Below are 13769 nucleotides of genomic sequence, written 5' to 3' on the forward strand. Positions count from 1 at the left end.
CGCGCAGACTCAGCAATGGCAGGTCTGACTTACCTTTTTAAGGAAACTCACCTGGGTGGCACAATCAGTGCTGCAGGTCCACTAGTAGCATTGGATTTACAGACCCTAGCACACTCAGTGCACTTTACTAGGGACTAACAAGTAAATCAAATATTCAATCATGGAAACACCAATCTATAACACAATTTACACATAGAGCATATGCACTTTAGCACTTATTAGCAGTGGTAACGTGCCCAGAGTCCTAAAACAAACACAAACAGGTCAGGGAAAATTGGAGGAAGAAGCAAAAAGTTTGGGGATAACCCTGCAAAAAGGGCCATTTCCAACAATGGTGCACACCTTAAGTAAGATTTACGAAGTCCTGCAACGCTTCAATGCGTGACCCTGAGTGGCTTCATATATCTGGAGTATCACTGCATTGCCTTACTCTGACCAGGAAAAGGCATTCCATGGGCATTACATGGGTGTTTCCACTCAACCTCCATGGCTTTTGAAGCATTCATAGATTTACCATAGTTGGTAAACCTGGGAATGCGCAAAAAAGTTATGCCTTCCTTGGGGAGGGGTAAATATCTCTTCCCTCCATTCTGCAGCACAGATAGAAAGAGAAATATGCCTCCCAGGATTGTTTTTGCGCAGGAAAACAATCCTGCCTGCAATGCAGGCACCCTTGCACCATGGTACAAGGGTGCCTGCATTGGCCCTAGGCAGTTCATTGTGTGCTAGTGCATGGGAAACGTCAAGAATGTGCTGTATTCCATTAAATACGGTGCATTCCTGCCCTTTCCCTGTGGTGCAGTGCAGTGCAACAAGGTAACTTGCTGCTATGCTGCACCACATCCTCAGACATATACCCCTTGCTTTATTTCTATTTTGTTTTTGTGTCACAATTCTTTTATTGAAACAAAATCATACACCGAATGTACAGTATGAGACAAAGTATGGAAACAATATGCAATGCAATTCGATGAAATGGGTGTGGTAATGGGGTAGGGAGCACTTTACATACAGATTCACCATATTCAATTTTCCCAGTACTGCGCATCTCCCTATGAGTTGGGTACAAAGGAGCCATCGGACTAAAAGTCCACAAAGAGGAGGGGGAGGAATGGCGAGACTTTATTTCTATTTCAATTACTGTGATGGGGCAGGGCCAGAAAGGAGCATTTCAACAGGGAAAATCTCTGTTGACATTAGACACCAATATGCTGAATGTTAACAAAGCTGATGCAGCCTGACAACGGTGACTGAATTCTAGAAATTAGCTTTCTGATTGACAGAGGTGTTCATCCTGTCCAAGCAGGAACCACAATCCTAGCCAGGGTAACTCAGATACACACCATAAATTGACCTTTGCTCACCCTCTGGTAGCTTGGCACAGAGCAGGTAGGCTTAATTTAAGAAGCAATGTGTAACTTATTTGTGCAGCACCTCAAACAGTACGTAGTGAAAACACCACAAGAAGACACCACACCAGTTTAGAAAAATTAGATTATTATTTTATAAATAAAACAAGACCAACGTGACAAAAATCCCATAAGTAGAAGTCAAGATAAGAATTTTTAAAGATTAAATGCAAAAATAGCACTTAGAAGCAATAGGTGCCTATCGGGGTGATCTGGTCGTGCTGGACCGAGGAAAAATCAAGAGCTCAGGCCGACTATGATGGACCATAGGCCGGATACCGGAGCCACGCAAGGCCCATGGAGGAAAGTACCTTGATCCAGGTTGCAACAGCGAGATGCGAGGAGCAGCAGAGTGATGCGTTGGTGTTGATCCCTACAGTCAAAGTGATTCGCCGATTTTCTACACGCAATGATGGCAACACACCATTTCTAAAGATGAAGCGACTAAGCTGAGATGCGCTGGTTCATAAGCCGATGCGCCAGGTGTCTCCACACAGTAGAGGGGATGCACTGGTCCTCTCACACTTCAGTGGCGGTGATGATGCGGTACTGATGAGTCAGTTCTTGTGGTGATGTGCTTGTTCTGAGTGCAATGAGCCAAGCCTGTTCCGGCAACAGCAGCAACACATTGATCCTGCTTCCCAGAGCAGAGGGTGTGCTGGTTCCACTGGTGCAAGCACTTGGATCCACTTCTAATGAATCAGGTGCAGGAGGTGAGACTTTGCTCTCACTGAGTATAAAAACAGGAGGCAAATCAGCATGCTCTTGGAGACCACTCTGGGTTCAAGCAAGAGTCAAGTTCTTCCTCAGCATGGGCAGAGGGTAGCAGGCAGCAGGGCAGCACAGCAGAAACGCTATTCCTCCATAGCAGCAGTTCAGCAGAGTGGCAGCCCTTGTAGCAGCACAGCAGTCCTTCCTGGCAGATCTTCTTTACAGGTCCAGAAGTGTCTGAATTGGTGGGGTCAGAGACCCAGTACTTATACCGAGTTGTGGCTCTGATGTGGAGCTGACTTCAAAGAGGAGTTGTGAAGTGCACAGGGGTCCTCCATTCCCATCCATGGCTCCAGACTCACTACAGGGGGATAATCAAACCCTTTGTGTGGGGACAGGACCGCCAATCCTGCCCAGGATGAGTCATAAGGATGCAAATGGGCAATAAGTAACACCTATCCTTTCTTTGTGTGTGGCTGTCTAGAAAGAATGCACAAAGTACAGCTGTCACCCACCCCAGATGTGTATTGGAGACAGGCTGCAGGCACACCGAACTTTAGCCCCTTCCACGCGGGGCTAATTCCCCCACGGTGCTGGGGAGAGGTGCCGCGGTACACATGACGAGTCCAGCTCGTCATGCTGGACAATGGAGCTGTGCTCATGATGAGCTGGACTCCGCCCACTCCTTTAGAACGCCCACACAGGCGGGGAATTCGCCGCACATGGGAGGTGCCGCAGCAGCATGAGGAGTCCAGCTCGTCATGAGCACACGACCACCGTGCAGCATGACGAGCTAGAATCGTCATAAGCACGGAAAGGGTTAAGAGCAGAGAAGTACCATCTTTCTAAAAGTGGTCTTTTTAAAATTATAATGAAAAATTTGACTTTACCATTAAAGAACATTTATCATTACAATGCCATAGGTACTAAAATGATAGCTTTACCTCCTTCCAACTGGGAATTACACTCATTAGATATAATAAGGAATCCCCAATGTTAACCCATGGGATAGGTAGGCCTCACAGTAGTGAAAAAAGAATTTGGGAGTTTTTCACTACCAGGACATGTAAAGCGTATATATCCTGCCTTTTACTTACACAGCAGCCTGCCCTATTGGCTACCTAGGGCTTACCTTAAGGGTGACGTATGCGTAATAAAAGGGGAGTTTAAGACTTTGCAAGGGGGTTTAAATATGCAAGTTTAGCATAGCAGTATAAACTCCACACAGAGTCCCTGCAATGGCAGGCCAAGTGCTTGGAGCCCTTTAGCCAATAAAAAAGAAGGTCAAATAAGGGGGAGCAGAAAGGCAAAAAGTTTGGGGGTGACCTTGCAGAAAGGGTGAATTCAAACACTGAGAAAGCAGGCAGACTTTGTTTGTTCAAGAGAAGCAGTTGTGCTTTTGAATGAAAACGTTACATTTCAAGAGCAGAAGAACATTCTGTTCTGGGAGGTTCAGTCACTACTTGTAATGCTGAAATATTAAGATGATGAGGGGATTGGAAACCATTATTGGTAGTTGGATGATGAAAGCTTTACATTTACAGCGCAATAGCTGACATTCATGTGAAGGGACTCTTTCAGTGTCCGACGGTTCAGTGTGTCAGTTATATTTATTGCTTAGTTGAAAGATTTCCTTCTTGACTTGTTGTTGTATGCAAGTCATTCTCACACAGGTGAGGGATAGTATCCTGCAGGCATAGGAACTTCGCGAGATGATAAACCCAAGCAAACCCATACCTTGGAGAGATAAATAAATTATGCAAAACAGTGATGGAGCTAGCACCAAAGAGTAGGACGCGACATTCCGCCTGTCATGGAAGTGGCCGTACCAATTGTGGAAGCAGGTGGCAGCCTCCTAAACAAAAAAAATAAGCCAGCTGCACTTATTGTTTTACAGAATCAAGCACTGGATATTAGAGGCAAACACATAGTATCATCACAATGCAGCCAACAGGTACTGTTGGCATACGGATCCCCAATGATCACACCATCACTTACAAATCGAAATCGAAATGACAGGCAGGTCCCCCCAAAATTCCTTTATTTGCATTTTCCCGTAATGGTTAGCCGGAACGACATTTCCAAAGAAATATTGCCGGTGACTTAATTTTCTAATGTGAGGAAAATTGTTCTATAGAACCATACACCAACAGAAGCAACCTGCTCTCAATTTGCAACCCAAATTTCAGTAGCAGCAAATCTCCTGCAGCAAGTTGCTAGGAAACACTAAACCTCTTATTTTAAATCATGTCATAAGTTAATCATATAGCATACAAAATTTGTGCACATAGACACCTGGTAAATATGTATTGCTATTTGTTTCTTTTTATCCATGTGAGCCCATATATTATAAGGAATAAAATACTACCACTTGCAAATAATGAGAGTATTCAAGTCAGCCTAGAGTTTTTCAGCCATATAGAAACACTCTGTCAGTGTCCTCAGGTTGGCTTATGTAACCCCAATCCTGATCTACACCATTGGGGTTACATAATTCTAAGTAGTGTCTAAGACTAGGAATACCTTCTTCTTGGCAATCTTTCATTAATGAAGTAAATGACCTCTCCACATGCTCAAACGTCTTCTGTCTAGCACTACTTAACTCCAGAATTCCATAGGGTAAAGCTTTAGCAGATGTAGCAGGTGCAACTGAACATAACCCACCTTGAAGGTCAATTTCATTGCCTTGCAGGAAATTTAGTGAGGGTGTGTGTTCCACAGAGTCAAGAACAGTATCTGTAGTTCTTGTGATACACCATCAGGTTAATTGTAAGTATAGTTTGAGTCTAATGTACAATTGTCCTATTAATACAGAAGTGAATCACAAATATATTTCTTATTTTTAAGATACTGTAGTAAGCTTGTTTTAGGTTTATAAAATGTGATTTGCAGTCACAGCTCGATGGACCAGACCACATAAACATTTTTCAAAGTAAAAAATAAATTGATATAATCACTCTGGTGGGTGGAACTCGCAGAGTTTTACTCCATGGAATTCTGTTGAGTTACCTAAAAACTCCTTGAGATTCATCGAGTTGTGGAAGTTTGACCTTCACGTTGCTTGCACTGATTTTTAGCGTTGGGAACTTGTTCCGCACTGCAAAATACCAGAGCGAACAGCACCACACATGGTAAGCTCCATTCTTCTAATCAGAATTTGACTGGTACCATTCAAGAAATAGTAGGTCCCAAAAATAATACGCCGAAAATTGCAGGCGAAATTGAGCCAGTCCGACCAATTGATGTTGGAATAACTTCTCAGGGAGACCACTATTCGGATATTGTGAAAAGTGTTAATGCCATCTGTTTACATAATAATCAGTACAGTTTGAGTGAACAGCCTTGTAGCCAAGATCAAAACCCACCTAATGGAAAATCATTAAAACCCGATATGAACGACGAGGTGGATTGGCGTAGCATCCAGGTCCAACCACCCATAAAGCAGGGTGAATATATAAATTTACAGGCTTTGAACCTGCCAACGAATGATAGAGTGATGTTACCAGGCGATTCAACGGTAAGGGGAGACATATATCACTCCCCTGTAATGGCCGAGGAGAGAAAAGTGGTCTTTTGTCCGCTCTACTCCACGCGAGGCACTCATGATATTTTGAATAGGGGTAACATACTGAAATTATTAAAAATAATCCCAGATCTAAAGGACGTAGTATCTGCTGACCTGGACTCTGTTGAGTTCAAAATTGATGGTGGTAATAGGGAATCAACTATCACAACTTGGTTAAATAATGATATTGTGAAAAAAATATTAGACAATGCTAAAAATTTTGAAAATTGGGGGATTAAGGTAAGGAAACCTCAAGGGCTCCAATACCCCACCCCATTAATTCCAATTAAAGCATTGTGTGGTCCAGTAATGAAGAATGTTGCCCTAAAACCAATTGAGGTTGACCAATTTAGAGTATTGAAAGGTGCTTCAGGGCCAACGTCAGACTTAAACAAGTTATGTGGCATTAAAATTCAAAGTAATCAGCCTGGATCACGTGTGTGTGAGGAGTTAAAGAGGGTCATCGAGACGGTGGACGATTGGAGTTGGCTCCCATCCACACTCTCAAAAAAAAATACAGTAAAGACAGACTGAAGTCGGGGTACTTTAACTAATGTTCCTTTCTTCAAACTGTGCTCCTGGAATACGAATGTTTTAACTCACTTATAGAGGACGTAAATGTTATAGGCTTTCTAAAATCATTTGATGTGTTAATTCTGCAGGAAACTTGGAATATGTGTAGTACGCCACTGATCGGCTATCAGGAATACTTGAATGCGGCATTTAGGGATGCTGCTTTTGGTCGACCAAGTGGTGGTCTTTCTATATATATTTCCTTAAGTCTTGATGCTAAACACTATGAGATTGACCTACAAGCTAAATGGATACAGTGCATTAAATTGATTGCTAGACATTCGTTAATCCTTATAAATGTGTATTTATGTTCGAAAAAAAAGGTTCGATCACTACAATTTATCCAGTTATGGGAAATGGTAAAGGTGCTTTATTACGAACATATGGACTCCCACTTAATTATTTCTGGGGATTTTAATACTCATCTTGTGTGTTTTAAAAAGCGAAACATTGAATCAGATCTTCTTACTAAATGGTCTAATTGTGAGTTTATTAAATACAATTTAAAGATCCTGTTCGACAGAGATAATAATCCAACATTTAATAGAACTGATAGTTTATCGATTATTGATTATACAATATTGTCAGAAAAACATCTAGTTCAAAACTATGAGGTGATCCCAAGGATCGAGAGTGACCACAATCCCCAAATTATTACTTTTAGTTTTGCCTTTAAGAATCTGCCAGAAGCGAGAATATTAAGAGCTGCCCCCGTCGCTTATAACCTCAAAAGGCTAATATGGAGCCCTTCTTACCATCCCTCGCTTTAAAAAGCAGAGGTCGGGCGGAGTGAGATTCGCTGTCCTGGCCCCAACGTTTTGGAACTCCCTCCCAATCGCTCTACGCACCTCCCTCTCGTACTCCCTGTTCCGTAAAAATCTTAAAACTTTTCTGTTCACCCAAGCCTTCCCCTAAATCCGTCGCCGCTGCCATCCACTGATCTTTCACTAGCGCCATGAAACCGTTGGGTATGCGTGCGCTGTACAAATGTTTTTAAATTCAAATTCAAATTAAAACCGAGAAGGATATTATTGAGTTTCTTTCTCTCTCAATTCCAGTAGCCTTGGTTTCAGCTCATAAAGGAAACTCGATTATTTCCCTTTGGCCCTCCCTGTGTGATTCCCTCGTGGATAAATTGTCTAGGCGGGAAGGCACAGGGGGCGTTATGTTGAACCCTAGGAACCCGGGTTGGTTTTCTCATCGTTTATTATATTTGAAAAAATCCCTTAATAAAACAATAAGATCTTTGTACAGAAAGGCAAAAGGGACCACCAACTTCTTATTGTCACTTAAAATCAGAGACCTAAAGAGGGGGTATAAGAAGGAAATCTGGAGAGCTAAACAATCATATTACGAAGAAACTTGGGCTAAACTTCATTTTGCTTGCAAATCTAGGGATTTACGACTGTTCTGGGGTATTATTAATAATTTAGAAAACGGACATTCTAGAAGTAATAGTGCCAATATAGATGAATCAAGTTGGATAAACTTTTTTAAGAAATCAAAAACTGGACTAGCATTTGATGCCTCTTTGGAGCCAGTAGGTTGGTGTGACCCCCCAAGTGTCAGCGACCCTTTAACTTTGAATGATTTAGAGCCATGGTCAGTGGACACAGTTAAAAAAGTCTTACTTAAGATTAGGTCTAATGGAGCTCCAGGCCCCAATGGCCTGCCGAATTGTATTTTTAAAGCTAAACTTATAAATTGGCCAGAGTTACTAACGTTCCTTTTTAACCAGGTTCCTAAAACCAGTCATATCCCGGACTCATGGCGGGGAAGCATTATACAGCCGATTTATAAAAATGGCCCTCAGGACAACCCGGCAAATTATCGATTAATAACCCTCACAGATGTTGAGGCGAACATTTTTGCAAGTTGTCTGTTAGATGAGTTGGAATCCTGGGCGCTAAGAGAAGAATTGATTCCCATTTTTCAAACAGGTTTTAGGAAGGGTGAATCGACTCTAACAAATTTAATTTTATTAACATTGTTAGGCGAAAGAGCAAAATGTAGGAAACAAAAATTGTACATATGTTTTATCGACCTAAAAGCCGCCTTTGATTCCGTTCCCAGGAATATTCTCTGGAAGAAGCTTCTTAATTGGGGTATATCTAAAACTCTTCTCAAAATGATTAATTTATTGTACTCCAACACTTGGGTCCAGATTAAAATTGGCGACGGCAGACACACCACCCGTCGACTCGATACAAATGTCGGCTTGAAACAGGGGTGTGTGCTCGCCCCTTGCCTTTTTAACTTATTTATGGCCGATCTCCCAGCCCATTTTAATAATGTAATTTCGCACTCACCCAGTGTGATGGGTAAAGAAATTAAATATTTACAGTATGCAGATGATACTATTTTACTCAGTCATACTATAATAGGCTTGAAAAGACTAATACATTCATTTAATATATATGTTACCCAAAATGGTTTAACAATTAACGAAAAAAAATAATAATAATGTTAATAGGAAAGGGTAAATTAGGGGTAAAGGATTTGACTATTAATGGCCTAACGATAGACTGTGTAAAAACCTACAAGTATTTGGGAATTACATTTGATGATGGACTGTCATTTAGACAGCATTTTAATAATTTGGAGGCAAAAGGAACTTCTCTTGCCTTTGCCTTTCGAAAACTGTGACATAAGTTACTATGTCCTAATCATGATCATTTACTTAAAGTTATGAGAGCAAAGCTCATTCCTTCCCTGGACTATGGATCAATCATTTTTAAGGGTAAGGACGTAAAAATGTTAGAGGACATAGTTATTAGGACCTACAAATCAGTTTTTAGGATACCCAGACAGATCCCGCGGGCTAATTTAAGACTGGAATATGGCTTAAGGAACCAGATTTTGGTCCGCCAAGCTGCATTTTAAAAAACTTTACTGGTATTAGCTCGAGCGGAGGAGGGCACGTTAGCGAGTCTGTGCTGGTGTGAGATCTTGAAGGGCCAATGTTCGAGAAGCTGGCAGGATTACCTATCTGGGTGCCTTTTACGTTTTGAATGTACAAATCTGGTTGAAGAAGTGAGGAGCATCATGGCATATAAAAAGATGTTGAATACAACTGTTGCTCTTCTGTCAGAAATTATGGATAAAGATGAGCTAAGAAAAAGAACCCACTTCTGGACTATAGCAAATTCTTTTGAGAAATTGTGTGCTCAACCATATTTACTTTTTCATTTAAAACCCTTGCTTAAAAAGAAATGTATGCTCTTACGGTTCGGAATTTATCCAACCAAAGATGGAATCCCTAAGTGGGAGTACAAATGGTCATCAAACATCTGTAGGCTGTGCGGGCTGTTTGAGGAAACGTTGCTGCACATTGTTACACTATGCCCAAAAATGTGTCAGGAAAGGAAGCTATTTTTAAAACCTATTTTTAAAGAATTAGGAGTTAGAACTTGTAGATCTGCATTAATAGCCTGTTTAAGTGGCGTTAATTTCTATAATATACAGCAATTTGTACAATTTATCTTTAAAGCTGAAAAGAAATTATGTAAAGCTGATTCCTAAAGTAATTGATAAACCTGCTGGGTGCGAAGTAATGATTTTATAGTTTTTAGGGAGTATGTGGGCAATTTTAAGGCACTTTTAAAACATTCTAAAACCTTGCGATATTTTAATGTTGTCTGGTAACTTTTGTACCTATGATCGATTTAATGATTTTAAATATTTGAGTATGGTGCTATAATGTACAGATGAGTTCTAAAATGTATTAGTAACTATGTTATTGTCAACACGCAGCACTTTAGTTTTGCCAGTGGAAAATGCATTGTATTTTTTAGTTGCTGCTGAAAGCACAGGCCACCTTAGTATTGATGTTGGGATACTATTGTATCGCTGTTGCTAATAGTTACAGTCATTTTAGAAATCTAGTCATATTGGTTGCTTGTTTTTAGCATGTTAATCTTAATTTTTATTATGTGAGTTCATTGCACTTTAACTGGAAATTATAAGTTGCTATCATATGTACTTACGCACTTTACTTCCAAAACTGGAAAACGGTTAATCTGATGTTGGGCAAGTTATTTTTAACTGGAAATTATAAGCTGCTATCACATGTACTTATGCACTTTACCTCCAAAACTGGAAAACGGTTAATCCGATGACGGGCATGTCATATCGTGGCATTGTATTTATATTAGTGCAATCAGACTTTGTCCTTGTTATGTATTTTTGTTTTTGTAATGATTTTAATTAATCAACAAATAAAGTACTTCATTCAGTACCACACAGTGCATCAGAGGGCACTGCTTCTTTCTGCTACACCTTTCTTAACACGAACTGTAACAACCTGCTGTGAGAGCCTGCGTTGAGAACTCTTACAAGGAGGTGCTTTAGCACTTGAACATCACTCTAGGGGATGCAAATTCTCGCTTGCCAACTTAACGTAGGTGAGTCTTGTGCGAGGAAAAATTCCGCCATGTGGTGGATGGCGGAGTTTTGCCAGAAGTCTGTGCTGCAAGCGGAGCGCGGATTTGGCACAACTCAGCGAACTCTGCTAGGGAAGTGGAATTTTTCACCCACCCCTAATATTTACACTTGTCCAGAACCTACTGCAAACATTAAAATGAAAAGATAGGGACCACATGCTTTCTTACACAGCTGTCTTTTATTGCATGATTTATTAATCTTACAAAGGAGTAGACTGTCTGCAACAAGAGCATGATATAAGAGCAAAAGGACACTTCATTAGGACAGGTGTGCAGTAAGTCACCAAACAATACAATGATAACAATAGCCCAGCCTGACTAATACATATCAAAAACGATCTCTTGCCACCCTTAATCCTCCCTCAAACCTGCCAAACATTCCCAATTAAATTATCCTAAAATCCACTCCCCTCAATCACTTTTGCAACCACCATTCTTCCAACCTAGCCCAAATGTTGCATTTATGTGTCTCATCCTCCAACGCCCCCTGCTGACCACCAAGCCTTCCATCTTCTTGTTTCCCCCACAAAAAGAATGCACTCTGCCCCAACAGGAGCAAGAAGCCAAGAAACTGTTTGACAAAACTGTAGCCAACAAACTCAATAAAATGACCTAAATGCCAATGAAAAAAGAGGGGTGAGGGGTAAACACTGGAGAAGATAGGAGAGAAAGATAGAGAAATAGAAGCAATATCTAGCCCCATAAGGGTGAGCTTGCCTATGTTGAAAAAGGGGGGACAGTCAGAAAACTGCAGCGCACCCTCGCAGGACCACCAGTCAATAGTGAGTGACGTCAAACTGACTCACCGTCCTGTGCACAAATTAACCAAACTCTGGACTTCCTAGTCCCTGGAGCACACCATCCGCCAAAAGACCATTGGGGGAGATGTCCTGAGCTTCTCTTCCCCCGGTAACCATTGGCAATAACATGTGTGCAAATGAACAAAGCAAGCACAATGCGATTAAAGAGCATGTGGCAAATTGGAGTGAAGTGCTTATGATCCACATAACCTTGATAAATAGAATTTGGTTCTCCAGAATTTTTGGAATATGATTCCCTCATAAAGGCACATTGGGGTGCTTACATTCAGGGATAAAACACTCACAAACTACAGCTTTTCCTGTCCTGCTCATGCTTTACACAAATGGCAAACCAGATTTCTAGAAATGTTTGTGTAACTCATCAGAAACTGATAACAAAACGCATGTCGTGTACAATGATAGGTACTCCAAATGTGCATGTGAAGTAGTAGTAGGATGCAGGTAAAGCGTGACAGCAAAGGCTGTTTGCAGGCTTTGCCTTTGCTCAGGACCCGCTTTTGTTGTTCCACACAGTGATTACCCATATCATGTTGCTGAACTAGTGGAGAGCTGGGCCTGCTTGATGTGCCAAGGAGCTGCCTTCTCACCCTTTCTAGGACAAGTCTGCTTCCAATGTTACAGTGTCTTGTGACATCTTATCCCTGTCTGGGATAACTCATTCTGCCAAGGCAATCCACCTGTCCCTCACTTGCTAATCCCACACCTTGCCTTTTCCTCATGCTGCAGCTTGGATTATTTCATAGTATTTTTGTACATGAATACACTCTCACTAGGGATATCAGTGTGTGCTGATAGACGCCTTTACCAAACCAATCCAATCCAAACAAGCTTTATTCGACATATTAGTCATAAAAGCACAATACATGAATATTTTGTAAAACACAGCATAAAATATGGTTTAAAGCCTGAGTGGGGAGATTAAAATATGCCACAATAAGAACTATTATCAATAAAAACATTTTAAATTTCATTATAAACTCAGTTAATAAAAATCAGCAGCATTTTTAGGTTTCACTATAAAAGGGGTACAAATGTTAGGCCATGATTAGTTAATACAGACACTTGGCTATACCTAATATCTACTATGTTTACAAGATAGATTGTTGCTTCCCTCGTTCATATGCAGATGCACAAAATCTGATTCAATCTTATTTGTGACAAAGGGAATGTGATCTTATGGCCATATCCACCCCAAGAATTTTGCCAGTGCTATAACAAAAGGAGTAGACGTGTCAGTGCGTAATATTCTTTCTGCTTCATTGCTCCGTCTTGTGCCTAGCAGTTTGGAAATTGGCACCAGCCAGGCACGATGTGGGGGAACATATCCTGAGCCGGCGAACAACATATGTGCCAATGACTCTACGTTAGCCTGGCATACGGGACACAAATTATCTTTAGTCAAGTTTGCTTTATTCGAGATAAAAAAACTCATAAAAACATGATTATTAAAACCTCCATTTGCTGATACAAATTCATTTTGATTAACAATAACTAGCTAACACATACAGTTTAACAATATTACATTTTTAAAACAATCTCAGAATTCATGTATTTATAAAGATCATATAGGCTCTTTCGTTTACATTACGCATGAAATCAATACATTTTAAAATGTATAGAATCGTATACGTACTAAAAGGGATCGAATTAATCATGAATTTTTTTTTTTCCTAATGGCCCAAACCCATCCGAGATATTTTGCAACTGCATATGAAATAACGGGTAAAGTGCTAGTGCAAATTAGTCTTAGTGCCACCGCACTGTCCCTTGTGCCTAGGAGTCTGCAAACAGCTTTTAACCAAACTCGTCTCGGGGTGCTATAAGCTATACATACAAAAAGAAGATGGGCGATGGTCTCTTTGTCAATCTTACAAACCGGGCACATGTTGGAACTGCCTGAAGACCACCTTCCAGTTAACGTTTTTTTTCGAAGGGACCCCGCTCTAAGTTGGAAATAGAGCTTTCTATCTCCCGGTTTTGTAATACCATCCCGATATGGCTCTAAGTTGGGGACAGCTTTACACTCCAGGAAAACGACCTTCCATAGTAGAGGGATCAGCAGTATTCCAATTTCGGTACGCAATCATTTCCCAATATTTTTCTTTTAGTATAACCTTCGATGGGAATGGGACTACCTCAGGGTTCTCCCAAAACCCCTTCATACCCATTCCCACTAGATATTTAGAAAGATCCTTTAACCAGGTTATCTTATGAAAATGATCATTTTTAATTACGTCCGAAAAACCCT

The sequence above is a fragment of the Lissotriton helveticus genome, chromosome 4_1 (assembly GCF_964261635.1).
Source record: "Lissotriton helveticus chromosome 4_1, aLisHel1.1, whole genome shotgun sequence".
Taxonomy (NCBI): domain Eukaryota; kingdom Metazoa; phylum Chordata; class Amphibia; order Caudata; family Salamandridae; genus Lissotriton; species Lissotriton helveticus.